The 21,893-nt window shown below is 45.8% G+C and overlaps 1 protein-coding gene across 1 annotated transcript in view; it reads left to right on the top strand.

Annotated features, from left to right (window-relative positions):
• KIFAP3 (kinesin associated protein 3) overlaps nucleotides 1-21,893 on the top strand; it is a 1,290,910-nt gene that overhangs the window by 451,233 nt on the left and 817,784 nt on the right. The gene's annotated exons all lie outside the window — the stretch shown is intronic.

Here is a 21,893-nt window from a genome sequence, read left to right on the forward strand (position 1 = left end):
GAACCTTTAGGAAGGGCCGTGCTAAATTGTTTATGCATTCTTTGGGATAAAAATTGAGTCGAAGATTATCCAAAAAAAGAGTCTGTAATTTTGTTGCAGTCACCTCCCAAAATAAAATATGAGTCATGATATTGTGTGCATTTCTTAGCAATAGAAGGCCAAAACGTGAGAACGGGAACCGTAGGGCCATATACATTTTGCACCGTAAGGGGGAGATTATCAATAAGACAGGCAACAATAATCCATGAACCTGTATCATCCATTTCTAGTGAAATAAGTGTAAAATTGAGTGATTTTCTGCACAATATAACACCACCATTCTTTTTATTCAGTGATGGGTGTAGGAGAGTTGGACCTGCGTCTTGTAGTCACCCCCACTTTTTGCTGATGTTTCACTGTTTTTCAACTTTGGTCTGGCTTCCTCTCTAAAATGATTGCATGTACTTTAGATACACCACAGATTGGATTCTGGGGTACCCCTATAAGTCCCTAGTATATGGTATCCTATATACCCAGGGCATAGGTACCCCAGAGGCCTCTCAGGGGCTGCAGCATGTATTATGCCACCCCTGAGAGACCACTCATAATGACACAACAGGTCTGTTACAGCAGCCTGTGTAAGGTTTGTTTAGGCACCCCTTACTTAGATATGGGTTCCCTATATCTACCTTAAATCACTACACATATAAACCTATCAGTCAGCGCTATTGCAGGCCTATCAATCCTGAAGGCATGGTGCTCGGGTTTGAGTGAGGGGGTGCCCATGCATGAGCAGGGCCCCTCTGCAGCCTACGGAAACTATTCTCCAGGGTTGTTCTGTGACGTAGCCAACCATATACTCTTAAGTGCATTATAACCTTGCTGTAAATGCTAACTTTGAGATGGCTGCAAGGAAACGTGTTGTGTTTGGTGTCAAACACCTTAAAATCATACCTCCCCGCCAGTCCTGGCGGGGAGGAATGATTCCACCCTCCCAGAAGGAGGAATATGACTACACCGGTACACCACGTACCAGCTTAACAGAACCCCATCATCACAAAATGGATGCTGCCAGCCACAGACACGCGTCTGCCCTCCTGCTGCTGGACAAAACTCTGGCAGGGGAGGCTGGACAATAGGTTTCCGGTCACAGGGAGGTGTAACCACCTCCCAGACAGGCTTTAGTGTATTGGGGCTGGGTGGGTGCACTCCAAGAGTGCTTTGATGTCTGCACTGGGGGCACATTTGGTGTCCCTGTGCATAGTCCAGCTCAAAGCGGTTGCAGGGGCTACCAGCCCCTGCTCTGGCGCGAAACTGGACAAAGGACATGGGTCTAACCACCCCTTTGTCCTGACCCACCCATAGGTTGGTCCCCAGAGTTTGTCCCACCCCTTCCTTGGGTATAAAGTAGGAACCCCTGACTACAGGACTTTAGATTTACCTGGACGAAACTCTGCTACAGAATCCCAGAACGTCAACTATCTACACTTCGTTGGATGACCGAATAATCTCCCTTGGAGTAAAGGAGTTAATCCCCTGCAAGGCAGGCACCAAAGACGCATCTGTCCGGTTTGCAACTCCGCAGCTCCTGAAGGACTTCGAGAGACTTTGCAACACAGGAGCTGGGTTTCCAAGCTTCCCAGAGGCCGATCCATGCTCTCAGCAAACCTGAGATCCAAAGCCCTCGTGGGGACCGTCCAGACTCCATGACCATTTGCAGCAGCATTTGCTTCTTGGCGATCCCTGAGGCTGTGCTTTGGGCTACTTGTAGTCCAGACCCTGAGCAGTGATTCCACTGAAGATTACTGGTCTACACTCCACAAATGACCCATGGGCTGGTATTTAGTGATTCCTCTCGAGGTCCCTTCGCGATCCCTTTTCCGTCGACTGGTGGGTCCCTGAGAAGGGTACTGTAATGTTGAACAGGCTTACCTGGTTGCTCCGGACGCGCCCTGACTCTCCATCGCTTGGGGAGTCCCCACGCCCTTGCTGGTCCATCCCGAAGCCTTTTTACTCTCACAGCTTGGGTTGCTGTTGCCACGGCTTGTTGGTCACCGATCCGGACACCGACCCCCCCCAGCACTCGACATCCTTCATAGGACAGCTCGCCTGCGGACTCTGGTCGTCGTCGACTTCTACAGGTCCCCGCGGCAGTGGAGTCGAGATTCACCTCATCGCACCTGAAACACCCGACATTGGTAGGCATTGGTCTATCGTGCCACTGTTCACCCTGAAGTGACCCAGACTCCATCCCCTCTGCTTTCAGGTTCTTTATAGCTCCGATCCAGGTTTGGATCACACCAGACACTTTTCCTTTCCTCGGCAGAAACCCTTTGCAGCAACTCTCCATTGTAGACAGTGACGATTTGACACCTATGCACCCGGCTTCCCAGGGTGAGGTAACAAGAGTACTCCGGTGCTCACATGGGTGCTGGCCTTAGAACCTTCTAAGTCTAAAAGGGTTTGCTCCAAGTCCTCTCCGAAGTGTCCCTAATCTTTAAAATTCTAACTGCGACTTTCCCATAGGATTGTATGGAGCTCGCGGCTGTGTTCTCACACTGCATGCGTCCCCCATGGGTCCCCTGTGTCACTACCTTGGGTGGTTCCTTGGGGTTCCAGCGATTCTACGTGCTCTAGGCACTGTGTCTAGTCAAGTTGTAGTTCTTAGACCACTTTCTTAATTTATGGTTTGGTCTCTCCCTGGGGCCCATTATATATTGTGCTATTTACTTGCATTCTAGTGTGTTGATATTGTGTATCTTGCTCTCTAATCTCATAAAGAGGTTAGTAGAGAGTGTTTAGTAATCAATATATATATTTTATATATACCTTGAGTGGGTCTCCTTTCATTTGGTCATTCAAGAGGTTATAATCTGGTAAACCAAGCTGCTTTACACTCCTTCAAGACTTAGCCTGAAGGCTGCTCTCCATATCTGCCACTAGGATAGCTTTCAATAAAGGTTGCCTTAAACCTATTCATCAATAAGGGTTGTTTGGACTGGCGCAAGGTGCCCACTATAACTAGTGGACAGCATATACCAGGCCAACTTCTCACAATGGGGAAACAAATACATTCCCCACACAGCCTGGCTTGAATTTTAAAGCTTCCAACTCAGTAAGGTGGGTTCCTTGTAGAAGCACTAGGTAAGGATTAGATTTACCCAGATTGGACAATATCTTCTGTCTTTTAACAGGATTAATAGGTCCTTTACATAAGCAGAAGGAAATAGTTAACTTGCTTCAAGTTATTGACATAGAAAAGAAAAGCCCAAAACAAAAGAGGAGCGTAGAGGTACTGATAGAGTCACCCTCCTGGCGGAACTTTTATAATCAAAGAGATTCTATCAAAAAAGTGATAATATTTATATTGGTTTTGATTTTTCTAACGAACGTGCTAGGCTCTCTCTTAGGGATGGAAAGACCAGAGCGCAATGTGCTTTTTAAAATACCCCTCACACACTAAAAAAATCCAATAGTGTCATGCTTCATCATAGGGGTCTTCCCGCCCCTATAACGGGACGGGGCGTGCTACGACCAAACGAATACGCGGGAGCACTTATATTGTGACAGTGGCTATGTGTGAGTGCACAGGTGTCAGTGAAAGTGTAGGGACCTCACAAAAGTGGTTTATAAAAAAGTTTAAAAATTCCCTGGCATAGTAGAAAAAAATGTTTTATTCACTTCTCTAGCTAGGAACATTAAGAAGGGGTTGTGAGGTAGAGCATTAGCTAACTACCTAGTCGACATGTTTCGTAAGCAGTCCCCTACTGCTTACTCATCAGGACCAAAAAACGATCCCTACTGGAATATACTCAGTTCTGCAGAGATATGCCTACTGTCCTACAAACAGCACAGCAAAAATAAGCTGACTGTTTGTGCTTCGGGGCATGAGTTGGCCCAGTGAAGCAAAAATGATACAAATAGTGCCAAAAAAGGACCTATTATGGTCTCTGTGGAGAAAAAGAAAAAAGAGAGAAAAGCAACATATATGCGTAAGTTAACATCGCAATCCAATGATGAGTACAGACAATTAGTTGTGTACCAGCATGCCTTATATATCAAAGGCAGTAGTGCCCCTAAATACATTGAAATGGGGAAGGATATTGCATTAGTTGAAACCAGCTTTCTGTCGCTGGTTATGTACAGGGACCTCAAACTGCTCGGTTCCACTGTCATCTCATCATACACACACACAATCACGACTCAATGCATTACCAGTGAACAAGCAATTTAAAGGTAGGAAGGGACCTCCTTCACCTTTGGTTTCTTTGAGAATGAATGAAAGAAAAACGCTAGGCGTTTTGTAAAACTTTGTTAATACTACAATACGTACACTTTTCAGTTAATTTCAATGCCCCATGAGCTTGCAGGCGAGGGGTGTTCTCCGCGGTTACTGTAAAAACAAAACCGCACCTTGGTTTACCAGCGGAGCAAAATCCAAAGTTGTCGTTTGCCCCCGTGACCCGTTTATTAAAGACTCGAGGTCAGAGTCTATTACTCACATGTCCGACGAGGAAAGGAAACATTATTCCCACCCCCGTGCTGCTCCGGGGAATGCCGGGCTTGTGTGTCTCGTGCTGCTTAAGACGCATTCGTTTCCGCATTGTCATCCGGCGATCCTGTGTGGACTAGAGCGCAAACCTCCCAAGATGGCCGCCACCTAATGGCACGATGTGAGGAAAAGGACGGAAGTCTTTCTACCCTTTCCTTTTTCTCGGGGGGGGCGCAGTAATTTAGATTTAACTCGCACACAATGTGTAATAGCCTATCGGGTGCTTGGCAAATTCCTAATTAATATGTATAGTCATGATTTTGACATTTATGGGGCGGCGAGTGAGCAGTGGCAGGGCTCACAGCTGCTTTAGCGCAGACACTGTGTTTTTAACTGTGGTTACGTAGTGCTTTTATTACAGACTGTGCTGCACAGCATATTTTAAAACTGTTTCTCTGTTTAATTAGCGGCTGCACTTTAGCGGTGTTTCCGCTGGAGGCAAGTCCTTAGTGGGCTGAGGCTTCGTTAATTCCCCCCGGATTCCCCGACTCACCGGACGCAGTGGGGTGATTGTCTTGTCGTCCCTCCTCCACGCCTCGGTCCGACAGGGTGGCTAGCACCGTTGAGCGGAGGGCGTGGAGGTGAGAGACAGTCACTTCCGCTTCCGCCTGCGAGTGACCGGTTAGCGGTCTAGTGGCTGTGAGGCAGACGGGCTGAGGGCTTCAAAAGGAGGATGTCATTTCGGAAGCGCAGCGGGCGCGACGAAGGCGCGCCGAAGTGTCGCCAAAGTCGAGCCAGTCTGCGCCCGTCCGCGGCCGGTCGCGGGCTAGGGCGAGAATCCCTGGCCGTAAGATCTATTGGGCTAGGGATCAACTTATTGGCCTCCGTCCTCACACGGCATCTCTGTGCATGCATGGCATGTCGAGTGACGATAGGGAATGTCCTCATTGTGGTTTCCGTTACACCACCCTGTTGCGGGATACTGAGGAGCAATTCGGTCATTATCGAGGCCACGCCGGAGAACTACTCGTGGGTGAGGCAGGATAGGCCAGAGGGGGTGGGAGGGGGGATTGCTGTTATTTTCAGGAAAACACTGGGCTGCTGCCTAGAGCGTATGTTGATCGCGGAGAGTGAGGCGGGAGTTTTCACGATTCAAATCAACGGGGGCACGTCGATCAAAGGATGTCTGGTATATCGACCACCAGGGGCGTGTACAAAGTTCAGGGAGAGCCTGCTAGAAAATCTTATGGAGGCTACCCTACGTAGGGATAAATTCCTCCTATTGGGAGACCTGAACTTTCATTTAAACTGCCCAGAGGCTATAGGGGTCAAGGATTTCTGTCGGGATATGCTAGCTCTTCAATTGGAATTGAAGCTCTCAGGCCCCACGCACCGACAGGGACATCTCTTGGACCCGGTTTATGCGAACTGGGGAGGTGTGGAGGTGTCTGGAATAGAGCCTATCCCTTGGACAGACCACTCTCTGGTAGCTTTCTCCATACATAGCTTAAAATCCACCAAATCCAGTCAGGCACCCCCTAATTATCTTAGGAGGAAGTGGGCTACATTCTCGGTGGAGGATTTTAATCAAGCCTTAAGTAGGGAGGGCCAGCCTGGTGGCGAAGACATAGAAACGGCGGTCTCTAACCTTAATCAGCGCATTACTGAAGCGCTTGACCAGACAGCCCCACTCTGCCGCACCTCCGCAGGTGCCCGCAAAGAACGCTCAGCCCCATGGTTTAGTGGTGAGCTGAGGCAAACAAAGGCGGAATGTAGGCGAGCTGAAAGAGTCTGGAGGGTGTCTTATAACAATCAGGCTAGGGAATTGTTCTTGGAAAAAAGGCGCCTTCATCATAGGCTGATTAAAAAGTCTAAGGCAGCCTATTATGCAGGACAAATCTTGGGGGCGGAAAACTCGGCCAAAGAACTTTTCGGTATCTACAAGTCTCTGACTACTGTAAATTCATCTACAGATCCGGAGAGTTGCTCAACGGAGTCGTGTGACCGTATTGCCGAATATTTCTCTACTAAAGTCGAGAAGATCTACTCGACTTTTCCGAATCCGCCGACAGGGGTTGATTTCGAGGTAGCATTGGTGGACACAGAGATAGCAGGGCACCTTACAAACTTCCGCACCCCCTCTTCTGAGGATCTAGTAGTGGTGTGTCGCTCTGTTAAATCAGGGTCCCCGTGGGACCCGGTGTCACCCAAACGCTTGGCGGATAGCCTGGAAGTACTGGAGCCTTATATGAGGCATGTCCTGGACACCTCCTTTGGATCGGGGAAAGTTGCCTGAGGGGTGGAAACAGGCGGTGGTGCTCCCGCTCCGGAAGAAACCCCACATAGGTTTCGAGGTATTAGAAAATCTGAGGCCCATCTCACTCCTGCCTTTTCTGTCCAAAGTGGCGGAAAAGGTGGTTAATACCCAAATTATGAAGCATGTGGAAGAGACGGGATTGCTCCACGCGACGCAGTTTGGCTTTAGGCCACGCCACTCTACCGAGTCCGCCCTCCTTATGGCTACGGAACATCTGAGAGAGGGTGTGGATGCAGGCCAAATTATGGCTCTGATCCTGTTGGACCTCAGCGCGGCGTTCGACACTGTAGCACACAACATCTTGCTACAGTGTCTGAACAGAGGCGGCATTGCTGGCACCGCGCTGAGATGGATCCAGGACTTCCTCAAGGGGAGAAGCTTCCGAGTAAGGCAAGGAGACTGCTATTCCAAGGGGGTTCCTCTGGGCCAAGGCGTGCCTCAGGGCTCGTCATTGAGCCCGACCCTCTTTAATATGTATGTCGCGCCTGTTGCTTCGATTGTGGAGAGCCATGGTCTCCAATTGGTTTCGTACGCCGACGATACGCAGCTGGTGATCTCCCTATCGCACGCGCCCTGTCTTGCTGCCGATGGCTTCCGGTCGTGCATGAAAGAGCTTGCCGAGTGGATGGCTATCAACTGCTTGAAGCTTAATGGCGGCAAGACAGAGGTGCTGGTGGTGGGGAGAGCCCAGTCTGCTTGGTCGTCGGCATGGTGGCCACCCTGTCTAGGACCAACTCCAACCCCATGCCAAGAAGCAGGAAATCTGGGGGTTTGGTTTGATGCGGGCCTTACTTTTGGCCCCCAGATCAACCGGGTGGTTGGAGTGTGTTTCGGGATTTTGAAGAAACTGAGAAAAGTCCTGGACTTACTCCCGATCGGTGCCCGTCAAACCCTGGTTCATGCTCTGGTGACAGCTAGGTCGGACTACGGGAACCTGTTGTACCTGGGGGCTCCAGAAAAAAGCATGGCACGCCTGCAAGTGCTGCAGAATGCGGCAGCACGTCTGATTCTCAGGCTGCCCAGAAGGGCACCATCTAAGGCGGCCCTCCAGAAGTTACACTGGCTCCCTGTGAGGAGAAGAGTGGAATACAAAGCCCTCTGCACCTGTCACCGAATTTTGAATGGTAGGGCACCCGACCCGCTGAATAAACTGATTGAAGTGTATCAACCTGCACGTGCACTCAGATCTGCAGGGGGCGGTCTTCTGAGGATCCCCAGAGTTAAGAGAGCGCGTATGGGAGGTTGGTCCTTTAGATGCCTAGCGGCAAATAATTGGAATAAACTACCAGCAGACCTGCGCCTGGAACCGGAGGAAACGAGGTTCCGAGCGAAACTAAAAACATTCCTTTATACCAAATAATTGTCTGCTCAGTTTTTGTGTTCCCTGTACGCTGCCTCTCCCGCTTTTTAGCGCGTGGACACGCCGGTGTGCGTAACGCTGCGCTTTATAAATGTCCCTAATAATAATAATATGTTGTTGTTTGTACAGAGACTATGGTCATTCCATGTCTCATTACATTTGTTATGTCTATACTAGGGGATCAGAAATAAAACCAAGGATTCACGGGTCTTATATTTTGGACCATGCTCTATGTAATAACTGTAGTGACACAGTCAGAGAAGGTGCACATCCTTAATTACCACTTTTGTTGTGAAACATGGCATTTCATTAGATGAGATGGAGAAAGTTATCTAGGATAGTGAGTAGGTCCGCTCCCAAGAGGGTACATTATAGTTGAGCCCAGGGGATATCATCGTTCAGCCCAATCTTATGTGACTGAATACGAAATACCCATCTTTGTTCCTTCTCTAAGAGGGTTTTTTCGATGCTGACTGTTTCGATCACTGTCCATTGAATTTCTTCCGGTTTGTGGCTCATTTCTAGGAAATGGTTGGTGAGTTTTGTACTAGATTTCCTGCATTTTATGGTACTTTTGTGTTCGCCTATCCTGATCTTTACTGCCCTGCTCGTCATCCCCACATATTCAAGTTTGCATGGACAGGTGATCAGGTATACGACGTTCACACTGTTGCAGTTACTGAAACTCCTTTGTTCCCAGCTAGTTCCATTATTGAATGTTATCTTTTTGCTCTTCTGGGTAAGGCCACAAACCTTGCACCCTCCACATGGATAGTGGCCTTGGACAAAGTTCGGGTTTCTTTGTGCGTTGTTATTGTTCGATTTCGGTCTTGTGTGGACCAAGACGTCTCTTAGACTCTGAGCTTTTTTGTGGGCAAACATAGGTTTGGGTATCTGCAGACCTCCACTGTTCAGGATCTTCCAATTCTTATTGATGATTTTAGTCACCAAATTGGAGCTGGTGTTGTATGTGGTTACACAAATAGCTTGTTTCTCTTCAACCTTTGGTATCTTTGGCTCCAGTAGGCTTTCACGGCAATTGTTCTTTGCTCTTGTGTATGCCTGGTTGATGATGCGATCTGGGTACATCCGTGCTTTTAATTTCTTTTTCAGGTCCTCCGATTGTTTTTTGAAATTGTCAATCTCTGTGCAGTTCCTGCGTAGACGCAGGAACTGACCGTACGGGAGGTTGTCCCGCAGGTGTCTGGGATGAAAGCTATTGTACATGAGAAGACAATTCTTTGAGGTACCTTTAAAGTGGGTTGTGGTCATTAATCTCCCATTCTTCGGAAAGATGTTTAGGTCAAGGAAAACTAAGTTGCTCCTGGAGGTTGTACTGGTGAATCTCAGGAAGTCGTCCTGTAGGTTCAACCATGTCAGAAACTGTTCAGAGTTCTTTTCATCTCCATCCCAGATGATAAGGATATCATCGATGTATCGTTTCCACAATTTGATGTTGGATTGGAAGGGGTTATTTGAGTTCAGTATTTTAGTCATCTCCAGGTGGTGCACATATAGTCCAGCTATGCTAGGAGCAAATGTGCTTCCCATGCTGGTACCGTGTTTTTGTAGGTATATGGTGCCGTTGTACTCAAAGAAATTCTCTTTCAGTGCCAGAGAGACACAGTCCATCACCACATTGCGCGGTGTCTGATACTCCCAGAAGTCTTCAAAGAGCACATCCTCGATAATCTCCAAAGTTGCTTGATGTGGCAGGCTGGTGTACAGACTCTCCACATCACAGCTAATCAATAACTGGGTGTTAGGATCGAAGGCCACTTCTTCTATCAGATTCAGAACATCCTTGGTGTCTCAAGTAGGTGGAGGTCTTTTGAACCATCGGTCTGAGAAAGGCGTCCGCAAATTTCGAGACAGGCTCTAAAATGGACCCAATCCCAGAGACAATTGGTCGTCCCGGGGGGTTGTCCATACCTTTGTGGATCTTGGGTAAAGTATATAGATAAGGGATTCTCGGATCTTTTTGGCAGAGGAAGTCCCCTTCTTTTTTCGAGATGCAATCGTGTGCCAATGCCTCCTCTACCAGAGTACCGATCTTTGTTTTTATTCTTTCAGTAGGGTCTGTGTGAAGAATTTCATAGTTTCTTGTGTCCTGTAACAGCCTCCTACATTCATTGTCATACTGTTCTGTGTTCTGTATGACAGTTGCACCGCCCTTGTCGGCCGGCTTGATTATGATCCTTTTGTCATTACTCAGATCTCGTAACGCTTTCCGTTCCTCATTCGAGGTGTTATGGAAAATACGCTTCTCTAACGGGTTGATGTTTTCTAACTCCATCATTACTGCCTTCTCGAATGTCAACAATTCAATTGGAAGAAGATGGTCCATGGGGGTAAACCTAGATTTGGGTCTCAAATCGGTATCTCCACGCTCTGTCTCGTCTTCCTTGTCCTTGAAGAAGACCTGTAATTTCAGACGTCGCATAAATTCCTGTACCTCTTTGCAGAGATGGAATTTGTCCATATTTGCTGTGGGTACATATCCCAAGCCCTTTTCCAAGACTCCTTTTTGTTGTTCTGTTAATTCGATGTTGGAAAGATTTACCACCAGACTCATTTCTGGTTCTTTGTTGCACCTGTCATGCTCCTTGTTGCTACTCGGGGTGTTTGTTCTTCTTCTGGATTCCAATGTACCGTGGTCCCTCTCCGGTTCCTCCCCTTCGTCCGTCCCTGGCGTGCCCCTTAAAAAGGAGCCGAAGGGTCATAGTAGCTATATTCTTGTGGTTGATATCCCCAAGTAGGAAAAGGTCCCTGTGGATGTTGGAAGGGGGGGTGGTCCATATTGTTGTTGAGGGGGGTACATCATGGGAGGGTTGAAATTGTGCCATCCTCTCGTGCCTCGAAAGTTGGCCCTCCGAAAATTTCTCCTGTTCCCTCGATATCCTGGACTCTTGTTTCGACTGGAATTCGAGCTGTTGGATCCTGAGTCAGATGTCTTGTCATCTGTGGTGTTCCCATTCGTTGATTTGTAATCGTCCTTTATATAGGGATAGACTCTTTCTTTAGTCCAACGACTGTTATCTTTATTTAGTTTCTCATATTTACTGTTTTTGAGAGTGGTTTCGAACTAATTTAATGATTTGTTCATTGCATCAAGATATTTCTTGATGTCTGCTGGTGATTCGTAGCTTTTTATACGTATCTCTATAGTTTGTATTTCTATCTTTAGTTCGTTCGCCAGCCTACTTGCAGTCTTTATTATGAGAACAATCCAGTCCCTGGTACATCGCCAAGAAATTTTGGACCAGTCGATTTTGAAAGTTTTATCCTGTAAGAAAATGAAGGGTTCATTGCGAACTACGAGCCCTGATGGTGCAGTGTTTACCTTGAGGTATTCTGACATCAGTAGGCCATGAAGTGCTGTTTTTATCTGGGTTCTTCTTAGTTCCTCAAGTTCATCCCAGTCATTGTTCTTAGTAGGAGGGCCTGCTGTGTTTAGTCCCTCAAAGCTTCCCAGAGAAGACATTAGGTTGGAGATCTCTTCTTCGGTGAAAGTTAGGCCCAGGTCTGCCATTTGTTGGCAGCAGAGGGAGTTGTATTAGTAGAATTAGGGGGTCCCTTGACCGATCAAGAGCTTGTCGTGGAATGCAGAATCACTTTTGTAGTGGTAGAGAGGATAGTACTGGTATTGAATCAAACATCCGCAGCTGCACGCTGCCAGTAATTCCAAAACAAAAGAGGAGCGTAGAGGTACTGATAGAGTCACCCTCCTGGCGGAACTTTTATAATCAAAGAGATTCTATCAAAAAAGTGGAAAAGTGATAATATTTATATTGTTTTTGATTTTTCTAACGAACGTGCTAGGCTCTCTCTTAGGGATGGAAAGACCAGAGCGCAATGTGCTTTTTAAAATACCCCTCACACACTAAAAAAATCCAATAGTGTCATGCTTCATCATAGGGGTCTTCCCGCCCCTATAACGGGACGGGGCGTGCTACGACCAAACGAATACGCGGGAGCACTTATATTGTGACAGTGGCTATGTGTGAGTGCACAGGTGTCAGTGAAAGTGTAGGGACCTCACAAAAGTGGTTTATAAAAAAGTTTAAAAATTCCCTGGCATAGTAGAAAAAAATGTTTTATTCACTTCTCTAGCTGGGAACATTAAGAAGGGGTTGTGAGGTAGAGCATTAGCTAACTACCTAGTCGACCTGTTTCGTAAGCAGTCCCCTACTGCTTACTCATCAGGACCAAAAAACGATCCCTACTGGAATATACTCAGTTCTACAGAGCTATGCCTACTGTCCTACAAACAGTACAGCAAAAATAAGCTGACTGTTTGTGCTTCGGGGCATGAGTTGGCCCAGTGAAGCAAAAATGATACAAATAGTGCCAAAAAAGGACCTATTATGGTCTCTGTGGAGAAAAAGAAAAAAGAGAGAAAAGCAACATATATGCGTAAGTTAATATCGCAATCCAATGATAAGTACAGACAATTAGTTGTGTACCAGCATGCCTTATATATCAAAGGCAGTAGTGCCCCTAAATACATTGAAATGGGGAAGGATATTGCATTAGTTGAAACCAGCTTTCTGTCGCTGGTTATGTACAGGGACCTCAAACTGCTCGGTTCCACTGTCATCTCATCATACACACACACAATCACGACTCAATGCATTACCAGTGAACAAGCAATTTAAAGGTAGGAAGGGACCTCCTTCACCTTTGGTTTCTTTGAGAACGAATGAAAGAAAAACGCTAGCCGTTTTGTAAGACTTTGTTAATACTACAATACGTACACTTTTCAGTTAATTTCAATGCCCCATGAGCTTGCAGGCGAGGGGTGTTCTCCGCGGTTACTGTAAAAACAAAACCGCACCTTGGTTTACCAGCGGAGCAAAATCCAAAGTTGTCGTTTGCCCCCGTGACCCGTTTATTAAAGACTCGAGGTCAGAGTCTATTACTCACATGTCCGACGAGGAAAAGAAACATTATTCCCACCCCCGTGCTGCTCCGGGGAATGCCGGGCTTGTGTGTCTCGTGTTGCTTAAGACGCATTCGTTTCCGCATTGTCATCCGGCGATCCTGTGTGGACTAGAGCGCAAACCTCCCAAGATGGCCGCCACCTAATGGCACGATGTGAGGAAAAGGACGGAAGTCTTTCTACCCTTTCCTTTTTCTCGGGGGGGGGGGGGCGCAGTAATTTAGATTTAACTTGCACACAATGTGTAATAGCCTATCGGGTGCTTGGCAAATTCCTAATTAATATGTATAGTCATGATTTTGACATTTATGTTGTTTGTACAGAGACTATGGTCATTCCATGTCTCATTACATTTGTTATGTCTATACTAGGGGATCAGAAATAAAACCAAGGATTCACGGGGCTTATATTTTGGACCATGCTCTATGTAATAACTGTAGTGACAGTCAGAGAAGGTGCACATCCTTAATTACCACTTTTGTTGTGAAACATGGCATTTCATTAGATGAGATAGAGAAAGTTATCTAGGATAGTGAGTAGATCCGCTCCCAAGAGGGTACATTATAGTTGAGCCCAGGGGATATCATTGTTCAGCCCAATCTTATGTGACTGAATACGAAATACCCATCTTTGTTCCTTCTCTAAGAGGGTTTTTTCGTTGCTGACTGTTTCGATCACTGTCCATTGAATTTCTTCCGGTTTGTGGCTCATTTCTAGGAAATGGTTGGTGAGTTTTGTACTAGAGTTCCTGCATTTTATGGTACTTTTGTGTTCGCCTATCCTGATCTTTACTGCCCTGCTTGTCATCCCCACATATTCAAGTTTGCATGGACAGGTGATCAGGTATACGACGTTCACACTGTTGCAGTTACTGAAACTCCTTTGTTCCCAGCTAGTTCCATTATTGAATGTTATCTTTTTGCTCTTCTGGGTAAGGCCACAAACCTTGCACCCTCCACATGGATAGTGGCCTTGGACAAAGTTCGGGTTTCTTTGTGCGTTGTTATTGTTCGATTTCGGTCTTGTGTGGACCAAGACGTCTCTTAGACTCTGAGCTTTTTTGTGGGCAAACATAGGTTTGGGTATCTGCAGACCTCCACTGTTCAGGATCTTCCAATTCTTATTGATGATTTTAGTCACCAAATTGGAGCTGGTGTTGTATGTGGTTACACAAATAGGTTGTTTCTCTTCAACCTTTGGTGTCTTTGGCTCCAGTAGGCTTTCACGGCAATTGTTCTTTGCTCTTGTGTATGCCTGGTTGATGATGCGATCTGGGTACATCCGTGCTTTTAATTTCTTTTTCAGGTCCTCCGATTGTTTTTTGAAATTCAACTGAAACTCATGCCCCGAAGCACAAACAGTCAGCTTATTTTTGCTGTGCTGTTCGTAGGACAGTAGGCATATCTCTGTAGAACTGAGTATATTCCAGTAGGGATTGTTTTTTGGTCCTGATGAGTAAGCAGTAGGGGACTGCTTACGAAACATGTCGACTAGGTAGTTAGCTAATGCTCTACCTCACAACCCCTTCTTAATGTTCCCAGCTAGAGAAGTGAATAAAACATTTTTTTCTACTATGCCAGGGAATTTTTAAACTTTTTTATAAACCACTTTTGTGAGGTCCCTACACTTTCACTGACACCTGTGCACTCACACATAGCCACTGTCACAATATAAGTGCTCCCGCGTATTCGTTTGGTCGTAGCACGCCCCGTCCCGTTATAGGGGCGGGAAGACCCCTATGATGAAGCATGACACTATTGGATTTTTTTAGTGTGTGAGGGGTATTTTAAAAAGCACATTGCGCTCTGGTCTTTCCATCCCTAAGAGAGAGCCTAGCACGTTCGTTAGAAAAATCAAAACCAATATAAATATTATCACTTTTCACTTTTTTGATAGAATCTCTTTGATTATAATAGAAAAGAAAAGACCAGAAAAAAACCAGACAGAAATGAACGAAGTAGTAAAGGAATAGGAAGGGAGAAGCATGGCAAATAGAGAATAAGGAAAACTAGAGAAGGCAAAAAGCGAAGGTAAGGAAGAGAAAAGGAAAACCAAAAGACGAGACTGTCCATATACAAAAAGGACGACTGAAAAAATGTACCTGAGGAAGGAAGTAGGGAAGGGAAAGGAATTTGGGTAGTGACGACACATGAAACAATGACACTCCCAAAAGGGAAGGAATCCAAGCCACACCAGGACCCTAAACACTCAAGAAGACCCACCACACAAATGCAATTACATTAGTCGAAGGCAATAAAAAGAGCATTATAAAACACAGCATATAACATAAGTATCTATAAAAATTACATTCTAAAAGTATACTAAAGAATTCATAAAACAAAACATCAATTCGAACCATCTGATAAGTCTTATAAGGAGAAGAAAAAGTAAGAAAAAACAGGACAGCAGTATCCATAGAAAACAAAGTATGCATTTGTATATCCTTTTTAAGTTCGGCTGCATCTTCATACGCTGTAGTATTATTCTGGAAAGTCACATTGAAAATGCAGGGGTTGGGGGAGGAGCCTAGCCAGCAACCGCGATGGCCGCCTGAGCCCTCGGCTCCGCCGACCCTTCCGCTTCCCTCCCGTACCGCTTCTTCTCCTGCTTGCTAATCTGTAACTATGCTGCGGTATTGGGTTCGGGAAGCGACGCTGTTTCCAGCGATGTGTCCCCCGTCGGTTTTCCTGCGATGAAAGTGACGGGACGCCTTGTTATCCTGTTGGTGCTCGAGGAAGGGGACCGGTTCTTTGTTCTCGGCTGCGCCCGGCCGGACGACAACAACATCGGCCATTGACGGCAGGGCGGCATCGGCTGGCGAGACGCGGCGGCGGCTCTGGGTCTTCTGCAGCGGCGCTACAGCGTCCCCTTTAATCTTCACGCTTCCAAGGTTCCATCGCTGGCGCTGCAACAATTGTATCCCTCTCCCCTGATGATTCCGTGAGTCTTCTTGTTGTCGAGCGGAGTGGTGGGGGCCATTTTGGGCGAAGTGAATCGCGCCTGCATTGGAGAGCTGCTCTTGCCGTGGGCATCTGTTCTGACTAGCATTGTGTTGCCATCACACGCGCGCTGGAATAGAGGGTGCTGCCATGGTCCCCATGCCCTGGCTGTGCTTGTCGGGGAGCCGACTTGACGACCGACGGCCTGGAAATGACTCCGGCGATCGGGGCCGGGGGTCGCCTCACGTCTGCGAGACCCATGTGCAGGGGACTGCAGTATCATCCTTTCACGAGGCGCCCTTGCATATCGGCGACGTTTTGTGTGCTCTGGCCGACTTGCACGATGCTCTGTGTTACAACGCCCGTGATCTGGAGGGCCGATTGGATGTCATTTTGCCCCCACTCTCCTCGCCTTGCCGAGCTGGCGCTCGCGTGCGGACCGTTTTGCCACACCCTGGGCTCGACTGCTACAGGCCGCCGCTTCAGAGATGCGAGGAGGTGCTGAGGGTGAGGGAACTATACAACATCGCGACTCTGCCGGTCGCGGCAATGGTGGTTGTGCTGCGCCCTGCGCTTGTACAGATGCTGGGAGATCGCCTTTGGAAGCCATCTTTGATACCTCTGTTGGGGTCTGTTTGCGAGACTGACACTCTTATCCTGGGTATGTTGCCTCCGTTTGGATTGACTCACTTTGGTGGACTGCTGCTATGGACTTGCCTGTGCTGTGCCTTTCTGGATCACATTGCCCTGAATCGGACGGCCGTAGGGGGATGGTGCCGTGTCTTGCTGTGGTCCTTCTGGCTGCCTCCACTGCTCCGTGGGGCTACTTCGCTGCGGTATTACATTGGCACACTAGATCGCAAGGGACAAGGTTGACTCTGTTTTTCCCCTTCTTCCTTATCGATGATGGCTGGACGGGGGAACTGGACGTTGGTTATGTTTCAATAAGGGTCGGGGGTGGGGTGGCCGATACTATTCTTGCTGGCTGTTTTGGGTACTTATGGATGGCCCTCCTCCGGTAATATATGCCTCTTTTTTCTTTCTGTTCTTTTCTTTCTTCTTCATTTCGGGTACTCTTTTTGGGGCGACAGACACATTGCAAGGGGGGGGGGGTAGGCCGTAGCCTTTGCATGCATGTAGGGTGGGGGGGATCTTATTTCGTTCTTTTTGGTTTCTATGGGCCTTTATTTCCTTTTTATTTTATGTAACCCTTTGTCTTTCCCCTTTTTCTCTGGGTCACTGGTGTTAGTTGTAAGGGGGTGGGTAGCAACTGGCGCACGATGCGTTCTGCGATTGTCAATCCTTATGTACTGTTTTGGTGCCGCCATTTTAACGATGTCTTCATGCTCGCTGGATTCTTGCTGTGAGTTGCCCGCTTCAATTTTGCTGATCTGTCTGGTCCTTGATCCTTTCTAGTCTTTCCAGCTTACTATTCTTTATTTACAAAAAAATAAAAGGAAAACCTTTAACAATGAACCTTCCCCTTCTCCTGCTTCCCGGTAGTACATGTCTTCCGGTGTGATTCGAATCGAATGTAATTTGTTTGGAATACTGCTGCGATGCCATATTGTGTGCTGATGTGCTCCAAAACGTTGTTGAGGCCGGCCGGATGGTTGTAGGCCCGTATTTGTTTTTGACATTGTGCAATAAAGGTTTTAAAAAAAAAAATTAAAAAAAAAAAAAATGCAGGGGTTGAAAAAGACCATATCTGCCGCCAAGAGAACTTAGGGGATATCCAACACTGGGAAATTACTTACATCTGGCTGCTATGGCATTGAAAACATCTTGAGATAGGAACACTCTTTGACCAAGCCAAGTAACCTGGCGCTTGGCTTTAGCCACAGAAAGCACGGTCAGTAAACAAAATTAAAAAAAGTATGATGACACCTCTGGATTTTGCCGGAGATGCCGATAAAGGACGAGTTCTGTGTCTATGAACTCTTTGAATGTTAAGCGAGGTTGAAGAAGGCATATTTAACAATTTTGGCAGGAAAGAGATAAAGAAGACAGGATCATCTCCTCTCAAAGCTTCCAGCCGGCCATAAGTGCAGATGTTGTTCTTCCTATTTCTGTTTTTCAAATCCTCCGTGTGTTATTGGAGGGGGTGCACGTCCTTTTCGAAGGAATTAATTTTATGCGTTTCATCAGGCAGATCCACAAGCTGCGGTTCCAATGTAGACACCCGACTCTCTATCGATGACCATTTGTCATTCAGATGTTCTATCCTGTTATTAGTAACTCCATGAAAATAGGTGGCGTTGACTTGTCAGGTTAAGGAGGATTCTGCTTCAACCTTTTAGATTCAGAAGAGGGCGACAAAGTCTTGCTAACAAATGATTATAAAGAGTCATTACGATGAGTGACGGAATTCTCCATCAAGCCATAAGAAGTTGATTGGACTCCAGTTACTGTTAAACAGAAGTAGCAGACAAACCAGCTGAAAAGTATCCTTTAGGGTTGAAAACAAACTGGGGTTTCCTTAGTTTTCCCATAAAAAAGTAACGGTACACAGTGTCAGAAACAGCAAATTGAAGTAAGCGAAGGACTTGTGCCACAAAAGTTTCTTTACCAGATACCACGGAGCTTCAAATATTCATAGGCGCCAGTACAAAGAAATTAGGAGCAGCATAAAAGCTCTAACAAATATGAGCAACACCACGTATCACGAAACGTCTCTAACGTGCCAAAATTCTGAACTCGTCACCATTCTCCCTGCTCCAGTGAAATATAACACAAAATGGCGGCTGCTTCTGTGGGAGCAGTGTCTGCACTGAAAACATGTCTAAATAGGTGCCGCTTTTCAAGAAAAATGGCACCACAGTATGCTATTACTTTCCTCTTCTATATTCCTTTAAACATGTCAGTCGAAGTGACGTTTAAACACGCCGAAAAGCCGCGACCAGCCCGTAGCGCAGCGGATACTCCTCGATAGGCAGCCATCTTAGGTGGCTCCGAATCCACTTGTTGCCCTTACTTTAAAATGTTGAGCATTGACGTCTACGTCCTGCACTTTAAACTTTGACTCCTACAGTTCTTACTAAAGCCTATGGAGTTTTATTTTTTTTATTCCAAAAGGGTACCATGCCTCCAGTTCTCCCAAAAGAAGCTAAAAGCGCACTCATCAATGATTTTCCCCGGATAGGTAACCTCCATGTCTGCAGCCTTGTTGTGCCCCACAAAGGAAAAGATTAAGTAGTCAGTTGCAACATTTACTAGAATCTGAATTAATGTCTAACACTGAACCGTTATCTTAAATAGTGGTAAAGGCATTCTGAATAAAAGAAGTTTAGATGAATTAACAAATGAAGCTTTAGTTGCCAGTTCTTGAGCATGGAAAACCAGAATTGCTGGAATATTGAAGAACATAACTGCTGAAAGGTGCTGGCTAAAAGAGCTGTGAGTCAAAAAACACACAACCTGAGTACTGCTGATATATCGGTGACACAGGCAGGATGATAAGCAACCATGATGCTTTGATCTAAATCTATATTGACAGTCGATTAACTGTAATGATGGATTGATGAGAAGGCAATATATTTTGGAGCACAGTACTAATTCCCAATGACATTTGTCATCTGATGGTCCTACACTTAGACCTCCAGCATTCTTCTCCACAGATGGCTCTCTGGCCCCTAACCGCATTTTCCACTCTACCCACTTATTACAAATGTAGAAACCAAAACGTATTGTCCTCGATGGTCAAGGGTTAAGTATAGTTGAGAACAAATACATGGTAGAAAAGTCAAATGCTTGGTACAGAAAAGCTGGTGTGTTAATGCATCTAGTATTTAGACATGCTCTACAAAATCAAGAGTCACAGATCTTGTTGACACAAAATAAATTTTCCAGTTCATATTAAAAGCTAGGTGCGAGTCAAGAGAAGTTTCCTTCTATTATTAGCACCTAAACAGACATTCTTGGGATTATGGGGTGAAGAAGTCAGTCCCACAAAAAGTCTGTGGTTACAGACGGTATGGCATTTGATAGCCAATGAGAAAATCCCATACGACCTGAAATATGAACACATGAAATTTTCTGAAACGATAAGACCCTGCCCTTTGATATTTGAACATTTAGTTTGTTGAGGTAGGGGTAAAAAGGTCCCAATCCCTTACTGACCGGCATATGAGCGTAGATTCTCTTTTCGGTTCTTGCCATTGACAGGGGGAAAACCCCTAACCCCCTAATGTAAGCAAGGTTCAACAGGTTTGTCTGGGCAAGATTTGCTTCATCTGTTCTTTTCTGGAAAAAAATCCAATCACGCACTGGTTTTGTTTTAGGTGTTTATAATAGTATTGACACTCTGTCCATAAGAGTAGGTGGAAGAGAACAGCCAACACATGTTTCACCACTTTACATGGCCATCCGGCCTGCGGTTTCCTCAGGGCTGTACACACATATATAGTTCAAGGAGGACAGTGGTGTATACCACCAAGGAGGAAAGGAATATTAAAAAAGGGGGTGAGATAGAAAAGGGAAGATGAAAGTAAGATTAGTGGGTTTGTATAGTAACCAAGAGAGGGGTAGGTGTGGTAATTCGGGTGGAGGGGAAGTGAAAGAAGGTGGGAAAAAGAGGTGGGGAGAGAAGGAGAGAGGGAAGGTACACAGTGACAGCGAAGTATCAATGTTCAAATCATTGGGGTAGAACGATTAATTGTCAGGTATAAGTGACAGACATAGAGAAGAGGCAGGAAAAATTAGGTTTAAGGTAGTTACACACAAGGAAAGGGATTTAAATGGATATATAAACAAAAGGCAAGATAGGTTAGAAAGAAAGGAGAGAGGGGAGGGAGATAGGAGGAGTAGTAAGAGGAATGGTAAGCGTATAGTATGTGTAATATAAATTTGCATAGACATAATTTAGATTCACATGATATGAATAAAATTCATTTTTTGCCCAAAAAACAATCAGTGATGTACCATTCGTTATCGCATGTAATAGGTTATTGTCAACATTATAGTAGAAATGAAACTTACAATTCACATGGTATTGTAGGATTACATGTTAGGCGAAAGTTCAATCCGCGGTCATTAGAACAAGGTAATATGATTCATAATTGAAATTGATGTGTAGGAACCAAAAGGAAGAACCAAAATATAACCATGAAATCGATTGGCAATTTCCGGGGCAATTTTAAACGTCAGAAATAAAGACAATATAAGATAGTAAGGTGATCAAATTCCAGATGTCAATTTGGTAAAAGGCATATTTGGCATGGACCGTGCATTTTGAATGAGGGGACAAATGAGGCCGATTGAAGGCATTGTGCGTAACAATCATAATCGCGGTGCATATTGGAGTCAAAACATAATTGTGCCCATGTTTAAGTTTAGTGCCACAGGTCGTTAACCAGTGAACCATGCAGTTTTTGTTTCGAATAAAAATAAGAAAGCGATAGCACATAAGCATGGAAAAAAAAACATTCCATTCAAGACAGGTATTTGAAGAGATAGGGGTAATGGTATATTTACAATAGTAATTTTCACGATGTCCAGTCCGACAGGATTCAGGGTTTGCCAAGAAAAAAGAGGAAAGGGAAGCGGCGGATACTCACACAGCGCTGACGTCGGAAATATGTCTTGAATTTAAGCCGTGGTGTTTTAAAATGACAACTCACTTTGTCCCGTATGCAAGGGTATGTGGTTTTGGGCAAAGAACACAGTGTTTAGAGGAAAAGCAAAAAAATCGGTAATATGGTGCAGAGTCGCTATCTCATGCCAGATAGGTCTTATGACTATACAAGAAAAGTGATCATGCGGGTGGGAATAAGTATCGTAGCTGGGATCGTGTGTTTATTACTAAGTCGGCATACTACGTCGTAGCTATGATCCCGTGTGGTTTATGAAAACAGAAAGTGAACTCG

This window comes from Lissotriton helveticus, chromosome 1_1 (assembly GCF_964261635.1).
Source record: "Lissotriton helveticus chromosome 1_1, aLisHel1.1, whole genome shotgun sequence".
NCBI classification, from domain to species: domain Eukaryota; kingdom Metazoa; phylum Chordata; class Amphibia; order Caudata; family Salamandridae; genus Lissotriton; species Lissotriton helveticus.